At 39.9% G+C, this 15,299-nt stretch overlaps 1 protein-coding gene and 1 long non-coding RNA gene across 2 annotated transcripts in view; one reads left to right on the top strand and one right to left on the bottom strand.

Annotated features, from left to right (window-relative positions):
* The window catches only part of LOC122240996, a 16,562-nt gene extending 1,263 nt beyond the window's left edge, over positions 1–15,299 (top strand). The window contains exons 2-4 of the long non-coding RNA XR_006220883.1: positions 10,855–10,913; positions 12,875–13,018; positions 15,154–15,299. This is a non-coding gene — a long non-coding RNA (uncharacterized LOC122240996). The remainder of the gene's footprint in view (positions 1–10,854; positions 10,914–12,874; positions 13,019–15,153) is intronic.
* Positions 14,855–15,299, bottom strand: part of LOC102967431 (aldehyde oxidase 2) — a 92,388-nt gene continuing 91,943 nt past the window's right edge. Inside the window, exon 36 of the mRNA XM_015541013.2 lies at positions 14,855–15,206. The gene's annotated coding sequence lies outside the window, so the exon portion shown is untranslated. The remainder of the gene's footprint in view (positions 15,207–15,299) is intronic.

Here is a 15,299-nt window from a genome sequence, read left to right as displayed (position 1 = left end):
AGTTCTTCCTCAGAATTATTGCCAAATCCAGTGATCCTCATTTTCCTTTCCTCCTCTGAGCATTTAGAACATTACCCATCTCCTTAAAAACTTCGTTCCAAGTATCCTGGTTACCCCCCTGGATAGTCCGTTGCAATTGCTGTTCCTCTTTTCTGTGCTCATTCCTTTTATCTTATTCCACTTTGCTTTCTTACCTTATACATTCCTAGGGATTTAACTTTGATTTTTTTATTTTTTAAATTAAAAAAAAAAAAAGTTTGTTTTTGAGAGAGAGCATGCATGAGCAGGGGAGGGGCAGAGAGAGAGGGAGACAGAATCCAAAGCAGGCTACAGGCTCCTAGCTGTCTGCACAGAGCCCAACACGGGGCTAGAACCTACCAACAGTGAGATCATGACCTGAGCTGGTCAGACACTTAACTGACTAAGCTACCCAGGTGCCCCTGGATTTAACTTAAAAAAAAATTTTTTTTAATGTTTATTTTGGAGACAGAGACAGAGCATGAACAGGGAAGGGGCAGAGAGAGGGAGACACAGAATCTGAAACAGGCTCCAGGCTGTGAGCTGTCAGCGCAGAGCCTGACGCGGGGCTCGAACCCACGAACTGTGAGTTCATGACTTGAACCGAAGTCAGACACTTAACCAACTGAGCCACCCAGGTGCCCCGGAGTTAACTTTTAAAAGAGTGCCAAATGCTATTGAATCATTACATATTTGTCAAGGCTCTCTATCCTTCTAGGCTGAGGGAATGACAGTGGGAAGGTCCTGAGGTAGGAAAAACCTGACCTGTTGGAGGAACTGAAAGGGGCTAGTGTGACTGGATTTTGGTGGGAGATGGGAGGACTACGGGGAGCGCAGAGAAGTGGCAAGAGTCAGATTCCTCAGTGTAAGCCTTTTCCCCAAGGCCTATCTGGTAGCTCCACTAAATGCCAAACTAAACACTCTTTGTACCCTTACCCCTAAACTGTTTTTCTCACTTCTGAAGTTCTGTTAAAGGCACACTGTTTTACTAATAAGAATAGCTACTGTTATGTGGCAGATATATGTGTCATGTATTCTTCTAAGCACTCCACCTTATTTAATCCTCAAAACTACCCTATGATTGGGGCACCTGGGTGGCTCAGTCAATTAAGCATCTGACTTCGGCTCAGGTCATGATCTCTTGGTTCATGAGTTTGAGCCCTGCATCAGGCTCTGTGCTGACAGCTCAGAGCCTGGAGCCTACTTTAGATTCTGTGTCTCCTTCTCTCTCTGCCCCTCCCCTGCTCATGCTCTGTCTCTCTTTCAGAAAAATAAATAAACATTAAAAAAAAAAAAAAAAACCTACCCTATGATCTAGACTCCATCATTAGCCCCATTTAATAGATGGGAAGACTGAGGCATAGAGAGGTCAAGTAACTTACCCAAGGTCATATAACTAGTAAATGGAAGAGCTTAATTTGAACCCAGACATTCTGGCTGCACTGCTATAGCATTACTGTCTTGCCACCAAGATCTTATTTATCCATTCAACAAATAGTTGCTGAACTAAAGACCACTAGAGACACAGAGGTAACAAGTTAGACCTCTGACCTCACAAAGCTTGTCTTCTATATTTGTCACATTTCTCAACTCAATCATCTTTTTCCAGTAATATCTTCATTTAGGCCTCTATTACCTCTAAGTAACTGGGACTTTTGCAATAACTTCCTAACTGTGCTATCCCTTTCTCCACCCTTCTAGAATAATCTTCCCAGATGCCGCCTGAATCATATCTCTTCACTGTTTACATGCTGTGGTTTGTACTCCAGATCACCCAGGAATAGTTCTGACCAATGTTTCTCACCTTTACTTCCCATCACACTGGTGGTTCTTAACCTGTAATTGCCATCCATCATGGGGTGTAGCAAGCATTTTTGACTAAAAACTATATTAAATTTAGCAAGTGATTTCCTTTAAAAAGTAAAGCAGATGGAAGATTATCTATTATAAGATCATTCTCACTCATTTGCATGCTGATATATGTTCCTGGAAGTGAGAGAGGGAGGGGGTCATTTGGAATTGTATATGGCAGGCAGCCTAATTTACCTATGCCCTTGGGAAATGTTTATAACCTGTATCTCGAGCAGAAAAGTTTCCAAACACCTGAACTCTATGCTTTAATCAGACTGAGATGTCCTTTCCTCATTCTTTACTGTCAAAATCCCATTTATTATTTCAAGGCTTATCTCAAATACTACCCTTCCCTTAAGCCTTTCTTAATCACTGCAGCTGATGTAAACATATTCCTTTTCTGAACTTTGCACTTTGTGCTTTCTGATATTCAATCTACTTTTGTATTTGCAGTTGTCTTTTATTCTATACTGAAATTCTTTATGGCAATGGCAATTTCTTACTCATTTTAGTAGTGCCTCACTGTATAGCAAGCATCATGCTTTAGTAAGTATGGGATGGGTTTGATATAGCTAGTACTTCTCATGGAGGAGACCTGATCATGGAGGAGAAAGAAGGGTGAGAAGGAATTTCAAGCTGGTTTTCTTTTAGGGATGCTGAAATACAGACATTTATTTTTATTTTTTAAAATGTTTATTTATTTTTGAGAGAGAGAGAGAGAGAGAGAGAGAGTGTGTGTGTGTGTGTGTGTGTGTGTGTGTGTGTGCAAGTGGGGAAAGGACAGGGAGAGACGGGGACAGATGATCTGAAGTGGGCCCTGTGCTGAGAGCAGAAAGCCTGATGTGGGGCTTGAACCCACGAACTGTGAGATTATGACCTGAGCCAAAATTGGACCCTCAACTCAACCGACTGAGCCACCCAAGTGCCCTGGAGTATAGATATTTAAAGGAGAATCTAGTCCCTGGGTGTTTTTGAGGTTTCACATGAGTCACTTAACCTCTCTGTAAAATGTGAGTACTGATGCTTTACATGATAAAGACCCTTCAAATGCTCATAACTGGGGTTCCATATCTTTTAGTAGATTTGTTATTTGTCCTTAAACTGAATGTAGTTCCTAACAATGTACTGCATGCCTACTTGATAAATGCTGTACTAGTGTAAAAATTTAAGGAGCTTAAAGTGTTAAGTTTAAGGAGCTTAAGGTTAATGAGCTCAAGGAGAGGAGGGATAAATCAGATCTTCGAGGAAATGCCTCATAAGACAAGGCCCAAGTCTGCCTTAAATTGCCTTTTGTTTTGTTAGTGCTGTGCAGGACTTTGTTATTCAGACTTTCTGTGCTCAGTTAAGAATCTTGTAATGGCTAACCTTGCAAACTCCAGCATGTCAATAACAAAGTTTTGGGTAAAATGTCAGCAACATTCAGGACAATGTCTTACGATAGAAGTATTTTGGACCTTTTTTTCATCATTATTAGGCCAAATTCGGTTCCCTACTTACCCCCTTTCTCCTTTCCTTCCTTCTTTCCTTCCTTCCTTCCTTCCTTCCTTCTTTATTCCATTTCCTTCCTTCCTTCCTTCCTTCCTTCCTTCCTTCCTTCCTTCTTTCCTTCCTTCCTTCCTCTCTCTCTGTCCCTTCCTCTCTTCCTTCCTTCGTTTCTTTCAGCTCCATGCCTAACATGGGGCTCAAACTCAGGACCAAGAGTCACACGCCCTACTGACTGAACCAGCCCGGCATCCTTGGGTTCCCTACTTTATAATTTTTTAAATTTATATTATTATTTTTAATGTTTATTTATTTTTGAGAGAGGGAGAGAGAGAGGGAGACAGAGCGTAAGCAGGGGGAGGGCAGAGAGAGAGGGAGACACAGAATCTGAAGCAGGCTCCAGGCTCTGAGCCCGACATGGGGCTTGAACTCATGAACCACAAGATCATGACCTGAGCCAAAGTTGGACACTTAACCAGCTACCCAGGCACCCCCCTGGGTTCCCTACTTTATTTTATTTTTTTCAATATATGAAATTTATTGTCAAATTGGTTTCCAGACAACAGCCAGTGCTCATCCCAAAAGGTGCCCTCCTCAATACCCATCACCCACCCTCCCCTCCCTCCCACCCCCCATCAACCCTCAGTTTGTTCTCAGTTTTTAACAGTCTCTTATGCTTTGGCTCTCTCCCACTCTAACCTCTTTTTTTTTTTTTCCTTCCCCTCCCCCATGGGTTTCTGTTAAGTTTCTCAGGATCCACATAAGAGTGAAACCATATGGTATCTGTCTTTCTCTGTATGGCTTATTTCATTTAACATCACACTCTCCAGTTCCATCCACGTTGCTACAAAGGGCCATATTTTGTTCTTTCTCATTGCCCTGTAGTACTCCATTGTGTATATAAACCACAATTTCTTTATCCATTCTTCAGTTGATGGACATTTAGGCTCTTTCCAAAATTTGGCTATTGTTGAGAGTGCTGCTATAAACATTGGGGTACAAGTGCCCCTATGCATCAGTACTCCTGTATCCCTTGGATAAATTCCTAGCAGTGCTATTGCTGGGTCATAGGGTAGGTCTACTTTTAATTTTCTGAGGAACCTCCACACTGTTTTCCAGAGCAGCTGCACCAATTTGCATTCCCACCAACAGTGCAAGAGGGTTCCCATTTCTCCACATCCTCTCCAGCATCTATAGTCTCCTGATTTGTTCATTTTGGCCACTCTGACTGGCGTGAGGTGATATCTGAGTGTGGTTTTGATTTGTATTTCCCTGATGAGGAGTGACGTTGAGCATCTTTTCATGTGACTGTTGGCCATCTGGATGTCTTCTTTAGAGAACTGTCTATTCATGTTTTCTGCCCATTTCTTCACTGGGTCATTTGTTTTTCAGGTGTGGAGTTTGGTGAGCTCTTTATAGATTTTGGATACTAGCCCTTTGTCTGATATGTCATTTGCAAATATCTTTTCCCATTCCGTTGGTTGCCTTTTAGTTTTGTTGGTTGTTTCCTTTGCTGTGCAGAAGCTTTTTATCTTCATAAGGTCTCAGCAATTCATTTTTGCTTTTAATTCCCTTGCCTTTGGGGATGTGTCAAGTAAGAGATTGCTACGGCTGAGGTCAGAGAGGTCTTTTCCTGCTTTCTCCTCTAAGGTTTTGACGGTTTCCTGTCTCACATTCAGGTCCTTTATCCATTTTGAGTTTATTTTTGTGAATGGTGTGAGAAAGTGGTCTAGTTTCAACCTTCTGCATGTTGCTGTCCAGTTCTCCCAGCACCATTTGTTAAAGAGACTCTCTTTTTTCCATTAGATGTTCTTTCCTGCTTTGTCAAAGATTAGTTGGCCATACGTTTGTGGGTCTAGTTCTGGGGTTTCTATTCTATTCCATTGGTCTCTGTGTCTGTTTTTGTGCCAAAACATCTTTTTTTTTAAAGTAATCTCTACAAGCCCAATGTGGGGCTTGAACTCACAACCTCAAGATCAAGAGTTGTATGCTCTACCGATTGAGCCAGTCAGGTATCCCTCTTTTATGCCATTTCTTTCATTTGCCACATAGAATGATTTCATTAGTTATTTGACTATTAATAGTATTTACTATTATTTACTATTAATAATATTTGTTATGATCAAGATTATGAAAAATAAAAAAATAAGCATTAGTAATTACCTATTTTAATAAAATTTGGTAAATAAGCTACTCTTTTCTTTTTTAAATGTTTATTTATTTTTGAGAGACAGTGCACACAAATGGGGGAGGGGCAAAGAGAGAGGGAGGCAGACGGTCCAAAGCAGGCTCTGCTATCTGTGCAGAGCCTGACACAGGGTTTGAACCCATGGACTGTAAGATCATGACCTCAGCCAAAGTCAGATGCTTAACCAACTGAGCCACCAAAGCACCCCAGTAAGTAAGTTATTCTTTTAAGACACTTATTTCTTCCCTTGAAACAGACATCTCTTATTTAGATTTTTGAGGCTTAGGCATTCAAGAAACCTGGCATTCATTCTCTTTCTCTCCACATAGGAATGATGGTAGGTTAAGGTGAAAACTCTTTGCTCCTGTAAAGTGCTTATTCAGAAAATAGTTTGAGGTAACTTGCCAAGTAAGTAATATTTTGGATGAGCATAATTGCTGCATTTTAAGTTATGTAACATTCAAGGCATTTATTTAAAGAAAAGCAAACAAGGTTAACTATGATGGCATATGGTATAACCGTTAGTTACAGGATTATTTAGGAAAGGCTGTTTATTGCTTATCAAGTCTTATCTCTTAATGTATTAAAATTCATTTAAAGAACAAGAAATCTTACTGATGACCCAGATCTAAATGTGTCTGTGTTAGAAAATTATCTCGAATGTATGTTGAACTATTGCCTGGCATATTTAGATGGCCATCTTTCTTTGCTCTCTTTATAAACCCAAATTTCACATTTTAGGGTCAGTGTGTGATATAAAGTTATTAGCCTAAAATGAGAAAGCAACTAAACTAAATAGAACTTAGCTGCTGCTTTATTATTGTTGTTAGTAGTGGTAGCAGCAGCAGTTGTAGTAATAACTACTGCTGATAATTAGTAGTAATAGAATGGTCTTTATAGGCCTTCATTTAGAGAGGATGTTATTGTTTACAAAATATTTTCACATGGATTTCAGAATTCTTCATAGAAACTTTGTGGGTAAGTAGGGCTGTTTTACTTTCAAATTAAGCTAAATATATTTGATGGTGATCATTCTTCCAAAAGAAGGCCATGGACTACTTATTTAGGAAATCTAATGCCAATTTATCTGATGAGAAAAGTACAACCCTTTTACTCATCATGCATTTCCAATTCTACTCTTAAAATGTTGTATTAAAACTGTCTTGGAGGATTTCCTAGGTATTTCTGGGACAAAAATAATTTTCTTTTAAAACATAGGTTTATTTTTCAGAACCTAACTAGTACAGGTGGTGGTAGCCTTAGAAGGCTTTATACAATTAGGCTTGCCCACAACAGAGGTTTTCAGCTTTTGGTGAATCATTATAGGAAGTGCTAAAACGAAATTCTGCATCAATTCTCTACACCTGTTACTTTGAATGTAAGTCACATTTTAATATACACAGATTCCATGAAGAGTTTTTAGAACCTAGGTAAAAAGTGTTATGAAATAACATTAAGAACTTTGGTGTTTTATGACATTTTGAGAATCACCTTCCTAGAAAGAACAACATATATGCAACAGATTTGTCTCTCAGAAATGGCATTTGCTGAGAACAGTTAGGAAGTTCTCTGCTCTTCTTTGGCAGAAAAGAGGTAAAAAAGTGAAATGCTCTAGGACCTTCACTTTTATTTTCTACAACATGTATCTACTAAATACCTACTATGTGCCTGGTGTCAATGGCGGTCAGAAGACAATGAATTACGGTTCTTATCATGTGCCCTGTCCAATGATGGACACAGATGATAATGACAAGTACAGTACAGTTGTGAAGGTATAAATGGAGAGGTTTGCACTAGAGGCCATTAGGAGGTGGATGAGGCAGTGGGCAAATCCACAGGGCTGGGAAGGAAGGGGTTTCCAAAGGATTCTGAATAGGAGATCTCCAAAGTGGGTCTTGAAGGAAGAGAAGAGGTTGGTCAGATGGAGAAGTAGGGGCAAGAAGCAGCATGTGGAAAGGCCAGAAAAGTGATGATGGCTGCCAAATTCTAAAAGCAGGGAGCAGCTTGGTGTGTGTTGCATAAGAGTGTGTGTGTATATGCATGTGTGTGTTGGGGAAGGGATGGCAGAGATGAAGGGGGCGTTTGGTCTTAATCTATGTTGTTTTCTGTGTAGTGATTTACTTTACAATACTTTAGATATTTAGTAAAAATGATATGATATATTTAAGCATATTTAACTATTATCTATGCCCTAGATGTAGTCAGTTTGCATCCTTTTTTAAATGTTTATTTATTTTTGAAAGAGAGAGAGACAGTGTGAGCAGGGGAGGGCAGAGAAAGAGGGAGACACAGAATCTGAAGCAGGCTCCAGGTTCTGAGCTGTCAGCACAGAGCCCAATGCAGTTCAAAGCCATGGACTGCAAGATCATGACTTGAGTCAAAGTCAGACACTTAACTGACTGAGCCACCCAGGTGCCCCAACTTTACATTTGAAGAATCCAAATCATGAATCTGAACTTCAAAATTGGTTCCATAAGCATTTCAAATAATTTTCTAAAACTTCATCATAAGGTTTTGTTAACTGGTGTTTGGATAATTGGATGTTAGAAATAAGGTAAATGGTTGGCTAGAAAGGTTATATTCATCCTGTGAACCTTATCTGAAGAAGGTGGAAGAATCTAGTAGGCAGTGCTGGGACAGGGCTGTAGGTCTGGAGTGCTACTGGTCCTGAGTGCCTTCTTCCCAGGGGATGCTATCATTTTCTCAGCTAGAAGGTTAGAAGATTGTGCCACCAGAGTGTTGTATCCACCCAGTATGAACCTACCATGCAAGACGTTTGACCTATCTCATGGTGGCTATAGATATTTATTAAAGAGCCAGTCAGGGGGTGCCTGGGTGGTTCAGTCAGATAAGTGTCCAGCTCTTGGTTTCAGCTCAGGTCATGATCTCATGGTTTGTGAGCTCGAGCCCCATGTCGGGGCCCTGTGCTGACAGCACGGAGCCTGTTTGGGATTCTCTCTCTCCTTCTGTCTCTGCCCCTCCCCCAGTAGTGTGCTGGCACATGCTGTCTCTCTCAAAATAAATTAAAAAACTAACACACACACACACACACACACACACACACACACCAAAAACAAAAGCAAAACAAAAAAACAAACCCAAAACCCAAGAGCTAGTCAATTGCCTAATTGCCTCAGGTCAGTTTGTGATAATCTGATCAGCAGTGGAAACTACTAGAGATTATTATAGTATGACACCAGTGGACCATCAGCATTTTAGAAAGGTCACTCTGGGTTAAAGGAAGCTGTAGTGGGCTAGAAAGTGAGACCTTTTGGATTCTGTTTTATCTAACTTAATATACCCACCTACAACCTGTGTTTTGTATACTTGCTTCTCTTCCTCTTCCTCCTATAGATTTTTAAACTATGCAGATTCTGGCAATACCCCTTTGGGGTAGTGTATCAGGATAGAGTAGTTGTGGGCAGCTGGGTGTGGGAATTTTGAAAAAAGCTCCTTAGCTGATTCTGATATGTCTATGTCTGCTTCTTCCAGATGGAGGATTTAATGGCATGGAGAGAAGAATGTCAGGGCTAAGGAGAGAGGACAGAGGGTTTGTTTGTTTGTTTTTAGTTTTTAGTGTTTTTTTTTTGTGTGTATGTTGGGGGGTTATTTTTGTGTGTACACAAAAATATGTCTTCAATGTTTATGGATTGTGAGCAACTTAAGAGGTTGTGGAATTTGAAATAATAAGCTACCAAACTTTGATTCATCTAGTTTTTGGTTAAAAATATAAATAACCATTGGTCACAATGGTGTTTGAAAGGCTTAGGGGAGGAAAAAGTCAAGTACTTTGCTTTTTCAGTGTACTGGTCTCTATAAGCCTTGGAGAACATTGATATTGCAGCAATTCCTTGAGCACAAGGAACAAAGAGACCAGACAGGTGAGAAAAGGTCTTGTTGAAATTGGTACAGGCTCTGTTTTTGTTATATTTGCAAAAAGAGGGAAGAAGTTTGTTCTTAGTTATATTTGTTCTTAGTTACATATTTAGTGTTAATTATGTTGGGTTGTTTGTTCAAAGTTAAGGCAAATTTTTTTTTTTTAAGATTTTATTTTTAAGTAATCTACATACCCAGTGTGGGACTTGAACTTATGACTCGGAGATCAAGAGTCACATGCTCTACTTATGGGCCCAAGCAGGTGCCCCAAAGTCTTGTTTTGTTTTGTTTTAAATGCCACTCACCATGAAAGATTTATTTGCTCTCTTTGAAAAATAGTACACAGAGTTTGTTGTTGTTGTTGTTTTAAACTAAACTCTACACCCAATGTGGGGCCTGAACTCATGACCCCAAGATCAAGAGTCACATGCTCTACTGACTGAGCCAGCGAGGCGCCCAAGACAAAGTTCTTTATATCTTCTCCCTGGAATGTAATTGTCTGCTGGTTACATTTAGTCAAAAAATTATATTTGTTGTAGAATATCAAATATATTCACTTAAATTGTAAACTAACTATATTAATCAGATTCACCGCTATATAAATTGTGTAGGCTTTTCTGACATTTGGAAAAAATCTCAAAGTTCTATGTCTGTTTTTTCTTGATGCGTATCAGCATCTAACTTTGAAACTATTAAACCATGGCTGTTATATGGTAAGCAAGTATCGAGGATACAGTCAATGAGGTAGCCAGGATAATAAAGCAAGTTCCGAGGAAGAAATAAGAAACTGTTATGGAAAAAAAGAATGTCAGAATAAGGTTGCACAGGGGCGCCTGGGTGGCTCAGTCGGTTAAGCGGCCGACTTCGGCTCAGGTCATGATCTCGCGGTCCCTGAGTTCAAGCCCCGCGTTGGGCTCTGTGCTGACAGCTCAGAGCCTGGACCCTGTTTCAGATTCTGTGTCTCCCTCTCTCTGACCCTCCCCTGTCCATGCTCTATCTCTCTCTGTCTCAAAAATAAATAAATGTTAAAAATTAAAAAAAAAAAAAGAATAAGGTTACACAGTCTAAAAAAACAAAACAAAACAAAAAAACCCCAAAACAAGCAAACAAAAACCCAAAAATCAAAAGCCAAAAACTAAAACAAAACTGGTTAATATCTTATAGAGTGAAAAAACTATAACCTTTGGAATTATCTTTTCAACTATACCAGACATCATTTGCAATTTATCAATGTTCTGCAAGTTAACACCTATATTAGTTTCCTACTGCTGCTATGAAAAATTACTGTAACTAGAGAGCTTAAAACAATACAGATTTATCTTACAGTTCTAGAGGTCAGATATCCAAAAAGAGTCACACTGTATTAAAATCAAGATATGAGCAGGGCTGTGTTCCTTCTGGAGATTCTAGAGGAGAACCTATTTTATTGCCTTTTCCAGCTTCTAGAGATTGCCTACCGCAAGACCTGGCTTTTCAGGAGTTCGAACCCTAATAAACAGTAAGTATATAAAGTTCCCTAGAGTAATATTGTCCAATATAACTTTCTGAGATGATGGATATAGTCTCTTCTGTGTTGTTCAATATGGTACCCACTGGCCACACGTAGCTAGTGAGTACTTGAAAGGTGGCTAGGACAAATAAGGAAATGAATTTTTTATTTAATTAATCAAAATTTAAATTTAAATAGCCACATGTGGCTAGTGGCCACCATATTAGACAGAGTATCCCTAGAGCATCAGAGTACTCTAGAATGGGCTTATTAAATAGTACTGAAGTATGACATTGAAAGGTCACACAGTATTTTTTCCCCCTCATTTCCAGGTGTTGGAAAGTTTTTCTTAACATATGTAAGTAAAATAAATAGTGACTCTAACAGACTAAAATCCAATAATAATAACAATAACAATAAAATCCAATTTCAATAACAATGTGATTTCTTTGTCAAAGAACTATAGCTTCCTTCCTTTTACTTTTCTTAGTTCTGGCTCCTGGGTTTCTGGGTTACACAGTATAGGTTTCATAAATACTTTGAATAGAGCATTTCTGTCTGCTTTTCCTTAGTCAAAGATGTGCAAGTATCACTTTGAGATAGAACCTGTGGTAAAGGATGAGTAAAACATAGTTCCTGCCATCAGGCTAGAAAGGGAGGATACACATGTAGACAGATAGATGGTGTGATAGACGAACCAGTTACAATATGGGTAGGATGGAGAAAGGATCACTTCCACCCAAAACTGTGTCTGTTAGCCTTAGCAAGAAAGTTTGTTGGCATAGTGGGCTGAATAGTGTTCTCCTGAAGTTCACGTCTACCTGGAACCTCAGAATATGACTTTGTTTGAAAATAGAGTCTTTACAGACATAATTAGTTAAGAGGACGTCATACTGGATTTGGGTGGGCCCTAAATTCAATGGCTGGTGTTCCCCTGAGAGAAAAGAGAAAGGGAGATGGACCCAGATACACAGGGAAGAAGGCCATGTGACAATGGGGCAGAGTTTGGGGTGATGTAACGACAAGCCAAGAAATGCTACGAAACTCCAGGAATCACCAGAAGAGGCAAGAAAGGGTTCTTCCCTAAAATCCGTGGCCCAGCTAATACCTTGATTTTGGACTTCTAGCCTCCAGAACTGTGAAAGAATAAATATTTAGGCCATCTAGTTTGTGGGAATTTGTTATGGCAGCCCTAGGAAACTAATAAACCTGGCAAGATACTGGCTAGCTGATGAAATTGAGGGAAGAACTGAAGAAGCAGGCCTTGAGATGCACAGGGACAGGGGTGCCTCTGAGGACCTAGCAGCAAGCTTGTGGACTTGTTCCCCATAGCTGGCCATCCAGGCAATCTGTTCCAGTGGCCTTTTAACCTTGTGTACCTTCCTCAAGAGTCTAACTCTCAGGAGACACTCAGACCCAGCTTTATCCTATGCCTTTCCCAGTAGCCTTCTTGGAACACATGGAGTAGAAGATAAGAGACTTCCCAAAGGAAAAGACTCCAGGCAGATAAAAACAAGTGTTGACTGCTACACAAATTATAGTACAGTTCTTTTTGGAAGAAGAAACTGTCCTGTTGAATGGTACTCTTTTACTCAATGAGGGTAGGTGGTTACAGATGTTGAGAGAGATTATCCAGGAAGCTATGTGCAGAAGGGTTTGGAGCAAGACCAGGTAGACAGCTGGTAACATCATCTAAATATGAAGATAAGGAGGGTGGAGACATCTGTCCTACTATGGTGGCTATGCCAAGGAAAAGAACATTCTTGTTTTGTACTCCATGATATCTTGGTATCAGCTCATTCAAGGTTGTGTAGGGAGACTGAGAAAATGTCTTTATTTTCTGTCTCCAACTATTTCTGCCTGATTTTCAAACTCCTTTTTTGCATCTTATGAATCAGAAATCATATCTTTCTTCTATTTGTCTACCTAATTATATGAGACAGATCAAATATTAATTTTCACTGTTCCAGAGGTAGAGCTGGGAGCAGGTTGCTTTTCCTTTACACGAGAGAACGAACACCTGCTCAGAGAACTGAGGTTAAAAAGGCCAGAGTACAAATGCTTCCTGTGCCCCAGACCCATGGGAGAGAAACAGGAGGATCCACGGAGCAATGGTGGGTGTAAAGGGTTATATTCCTCACTGTTACAGACACTAGGGTGCTGCTGACATGGGGAAGGGGGTAGACAGAGAGATGGGGGACTAGCACCTTACTCAGTGGGTCCAGCAGTGTAATCCAGGTAGAAACCAGGTGCTTGTCCTGACACCTTAGACTTCCCCTATCATCCTGACGTTTGGTCATTATGTCTCATCCCTGTGTGGAACCAGCTGAGAGTAACTTTAATCCTGACAAGAGTGGCTGGGCATTCTGGGACCTTCTATTCCTGAAGGAAAAAATAGTAGCTAATAAAAGTGGTTACATTTTGTGCTTGTGTGAGAATTGGCTGGATGGGGATGGTATGAGAGTTAGTCCTTATACTGTATACCTTTTTATATTTTTGAACGTATTACTAATTTAAAACCTTTAGTATCTTTTAACAACACTTACTGAGCCCAAAGAACTGATTTCAAGTATGTGGTTTCAACTATGCCTTTTTGAAAAAGTATTTGATTGATATCCATGCAATTAAGATTTTAGTGCATCAACTCACATAAATAACTTCTGCAGACCCCTTTATGTTTATTCCTTCATAGTTCTCAACTGTGGCAAATAGAAAATAAATACCTAGTAACCATCCGTAGTCCTGACAGACCAAATTTTATAAAATATGAATTATATTTACCATTGTTTAAAATGATAGAGATGATAAAATAAATTTCTCATTTCTTATTACTTTCTTCTTTAAAAATTTTTTTTAAGTGTTTATTTATTTTTGAGAGAGAGCAAGAGATAGCATGTGAGTGAGGGAGGGGCAGAGAGAGAGGGAGACACAGAATCTGAAGCAGGCTCCAGGCTCTGAGCTGTCAGCACAGAGCCTGATGCGGGGCTTGAACTCACAAGCCATGAGATCATGACCTGAGCTGAAGTCAGATTCTTAACCGACTTAGCCACCCAGGTGCCCCTCATTTCTTATTATTTTCAATAACTTTTGAATCACTTTGCCCTGGCTACTCCCACTAAGTTCCCCAGCTCTTCTGCTCACAAAAATCTTGCATAATTTTTTTTCCTGCCCATGACCCTTCTGTTCTTGTCTCCTTTCTCTTTGTGCTCCAGTCCCACTTCCTCCCTTAGGCTCCTGTGGCCTAGTGGAGTCTCCAAAGTCAGCATAGAGGCCTGTGGACAGGCCTGTGGACAGCCGTGTTGTGTCTCAGTCCCTGCAAGCAGATTTACTCACTGCCTCCAGTGACCTACATCCTCCTGCAGGCTGTACGACAATCCTGATCTTGGCCTTCACTCCCAAGCCACCCAGCACTCTCAGTCAGCCTCACCTCAGTCACTTCAGGAGTCACTGTAGACAATGGCTTGGAGAGCTTTATCACATGAGTTCTGGCTGACAGAGACTTTCTGGTCAAATAAGGCCCAGTTCATATTCCGGTTTCTCCTCCTCTGAAGGCCTCCAAAACTCAGATTAATGGAATTTGGTGGATCCTGCATTCTAAAGTACAACATCGGGGTGATTACAATTAAACTTGCGCTCCGTGTTTACCTACTTCAGAATATGGGAAGTTGAGCAGTGAAGTATTTCTGAAACTGATACTAGATTGGGTGTTTTTTATAAACAAAAAAATGAAAGGGTTTTATGATACATTGAAAATGTTTTTACATTGCCCTTTATCTCCAAATTCCAAAAGAATGTTAACCAGTTGAATAGCTGATCTACACGAGGAAAATACAACTCCCTTGTTGTCCAATGCTCAGACATGGACGCATAGCTAATCCACAGTAAGAACAAAACAAAATTGTAGATCTCTTGTGGTGTCCTTACCTGTGGCCACCCAATCAAACACATCCTTGAGGAAAGTAATCACATGTTTATTTACTGAGAAGTGTCTTCCACTCTAGGATCACAACCTGTATTACTAGTCAGTCCAGTTAGATTGGAGGGATACACAAAGAAAAAAATTTGTTTTTAGAGCAATATTTACGTGATGTCTTCACAAACAAATCAAACTTAAACTTGGCTACTGTGGATATTGGAATGCTTATCTGGTGACCTCTAGGCTAAAATGTCTAAGCAAATAATGATTTATCTTGTTAGCCTAATCAGGCTTGAATAATGTTTCTAAAATTTGTCTTTTCTTCCACAACAGTGTATCAGTTTGGATTAACAAACCATCTTTTCACTTGTGAAAAACTGAAACACCTGGAAAAAAAAAAAAGAAAGGAGAGTAATTATAAAAGTGTGCAAATTCCCCAGCTTTTGCATGCAAGGAAAACAATAAGTAGTTGAAAACTT

Source organism: Panthera tigris, chromosome C1 (assembly GCF_018350195.1).
Source record: "Panthera tigris isolate Pti1 chromosome C1, P.tigris_Pti1_mat1.1, whole genome shotgun sequence".
In the NCBI taxonomy this organism is placed as follows: Eukaryota; Metazoa; Chordata; class Mammalia; order Carnivora; family Felidae; genus Panthera; species Panthera tigris.
Note: the sequence above shows the minus strand (reverse complement) of the source record. Positions and strands in the feature narration are given on the sequence as shown.